Raw genomic sequence first — 3349 nt, forward strand, 5'->3', positions numbered from 1 at the left:
AAAAGTGAATTGTTTTTTTTTTTTGGTAAAAGGGTAAAAATTCGAGAAAAGGCCCAAAATAGTCTCTCATCTTTGGGTTAAGAGTCAAAGTCATCCTTGAGTTTTCATGTGAAGCATTAATAGTTGTTCCTTATGTTTGCAATATTGGTGCACTTTTGGTCCTCCTTCAAATTTTTGTCTATTTTTTAACATTAATTTTATTCATAATTTATGTATGAAATGTTTAATCGTCATTTTATATATTTAGTAGAAATAATAACTCCATGTGAGAGATTGTGAGAAGAAAAACACCTTATTTTGTTTAGTAGAAATCGTATTGCAGGTAGAGTAGAGAGGTTCATCACGACAATTTCACGTACAATAGTACAAATTTTTCTTTTCGTACAATGTCATATGTTAAAATGTTCTTAGTTTAGCTGCAGTAATATTTATACTGAACAGAATAAGGTGTTCTTTTTCTCATCTTCTCTCACATAAAATTATTATTTCTACTAAATATATAAAAAGATGATGAGACATTCCTTATATAAAACTATGAACAAAATTAATGTTAAAAAATAGGCAAAAGTTTAGAGGAGGACCAAAGTGCACCAATATTGAAACATGAGGGACTATTAGTGCTCCATGTGAAAACTCAAGAATGACTTTGAGTCTTAACTCAAAGATGAGGGACTATTTTGGGCCTTCTCTCGTAAAAATTCTCTTAAATTAGTAACATAATATTATCGTACTATATTGTTTCATAATGTATCGGAATGTATTGTATTGAATCATACTGTATTATTTTAATAAATATAATATTTGGATAGATTGTATTGTTATCCATCATTATATAATGTCACACGTCGATAATTTGAATGATAAACATACAAGAAAAGTAGGGGATGTAGTAGAGTTACGATGAAAATATAGAGTAAACGATGAAATATAATTATGAAATAATAAATAGACAGAATTTGAAAAAAATATTATGGTAATGATGCGATCACATCAAATCGGTCGTTACATAAAATGAGTCTTTTCATCGTATCTAACAATTGATTTAAATGATACGATACAGTAAAATTTAAATAACAATCAAAATAGAAGTTATATCTAAACTAACAATACAATACAATACAATATATAAAGCAACGGGTAACAACCATCCAAACAAGATGTTAGGGGCCTTTTCAGAGTTGAAATAAAGATAAAAGTGAATTATTATTTTTAGGGAAAAGGGTAAAGTTGCTCTTAAATTAGTATCAAAGAGATCACTTATACTATTTATTATATTTTGGGATTAAAAATGTCATTGCTATTAATTTAAGAGACTCCAAATATCCTTAAAAGTTAACAATTTAAATTTTTAGTGATGTGGCGAAGAATGTGGGACTTATTCCTCCACCTAAGTATGGCCAACTAGGATTCACTACTTTAGCAGCGTGATAAGAGTCGCCACAAAATTTCAGAATATCGTCACTAAAGGTTTTCACTAAATTTTAGTATTAGATTATAAAAATGATTTTGTCTTTTTTTTTCTTCATAGCAGGGACATTGTTATTTTTTTAAAAAAAATCACAAATGACGCTGATCAAGGAGGAGTTTGAAAACACTATATGTTTTATTTCTATGGCATATGTAAATGCATAAAATATGCAATAATGTATTGTGTAGTAGGCTGAGAAGTAATTTTGATGTTTTTCGTAATAATATGGGATGTTTTTAGTATTAATTTTAGAAAAGTAGATCGTAATCAAAAATAAATTATCATTTTTTTGTGTTGAAAAAATAGGTTTTAGTTGTCACTAAAAATCAATGGCTATTGCAACCTTTAGTCGAGGTTAAAACTCAGTGAAAATCTCTAGTGGTGATATTCGAAAATTTTGTGGTGACTTTTATCGTTGCTAAATGTTCAGTTTCTGATAGTGAATCATAGTTGGCAACACTTAGGTGGAGATCAGTCTCATGTTGTGTGTTACATCACTAAAAACTTAAGTTGTTAACGCTTGAGGGTATTTGTGGTCTCTTGAGATAACAATAAGGTATTTTTATCCCAAAATATAATAAAGGATATAAGTGACCTATTTCCCATAGTTCAGGAGCAATTTTTACTCTTTTTTATTTTTATTATTATTGTTATTATTTTTGTAATTTATTTTAAAATGAATTTATTTGTTGATTCAAAAAAGAAATGGTATTAATCTTGAGAATATTAATAACTCACATATAATTGTGCTTGAAAGGATCAAAATAGTCGGATTGAAGCAAACATATTGTCCAAAATATGCTTATTTTTATACTAATTAGAGCATAAATAGTTATGTATATTTGTTGCTAATAATTGAAATATTTTTAATAGTTTGTTGGCTTTTATTATTAATTATTATGTACATATTTTTAAAGTTTTTTTTTATTTTTAAAATATATGAATGACATAATTATAATTAAAAGTTATAGGCAATTAAATTAGCAATCACTTTCTACTCCTAAATTTGTCTAATTTATTTTAATTTGAATCAATCACGTTTTAATATTGATTTTACAAAATTGTCTTCAATTCTTTTAAATGTTTTCTTAGATATTTCAAATCCAAACTAATTAAATTATCAAATAATTAAATTTAAGAAAATATTATCTTAACTTTGAATGTCTTCTAAAGATAATAATCGCTACAATATTGATGATATAGACCTATTTTTTTTGTAATTAAAAGTGATATGAAATGTATTACAATAAAAAGTGATACTGACATATTTAATCAAGTGAAGTCATAATTTCATTTTTAACACTTCTAAAATAATTTTGATAATTTATGTAATGATTGACTCAATTTGAAAATATTTTAAAATTATAATCAATAAGAATTTACCTAAGATTTAAATATTTGTAGTGTTATATAACGTACAAAAATTTATATATGCATATTTGTGTGTTACAAAATATTATAAAAAAGGGTATACTGCCAATTGAATTTTTTTTTTATTATTGTTATAAATATATTATTGAGTTATAGTGAATGCCTATTCTGTTTCTTTGAAAAAAAATATTAGGAACCTAGTTAGGATCAAGTCAATCCCCCCTATAAATAAGGAAATTCTCTTAATGATAAGAATCCTTCTAGAGAAATAAGAATAATTCTTTCTTTTCATTATTATTTTATTTCTTCTTATTTTATAGTTTAATAACACGGTAACATGAAATTCTAACCAATTGAGAAATTAGATATTAATGTAAATGTGCTAAATGGTTTTCATCTGCTACTGTCGCGCCTCGTTTTACGCAAAACGGGTTTCAGTGCACGACCTAACAACTCTTTTGGGTTTTGGTTGAAGTGAAGAGTCGTCACCTAACGAATTAAGGCGCGTTA

The sequence above is a fragment of the Solanum stenotomum genome, chromosome 2 (assembly GCF_019186545.1).
Source record: "Solanum stenotomum isolate F172 chromosome 2, ASM1918654v1, whole genome shotgun sequence".
NCBI lineage: Eukaryota > Viridiplantae > Streptophyta > Magnoliopsida > Solanales > Solanaceae > Solanum > Solanum stenotomum.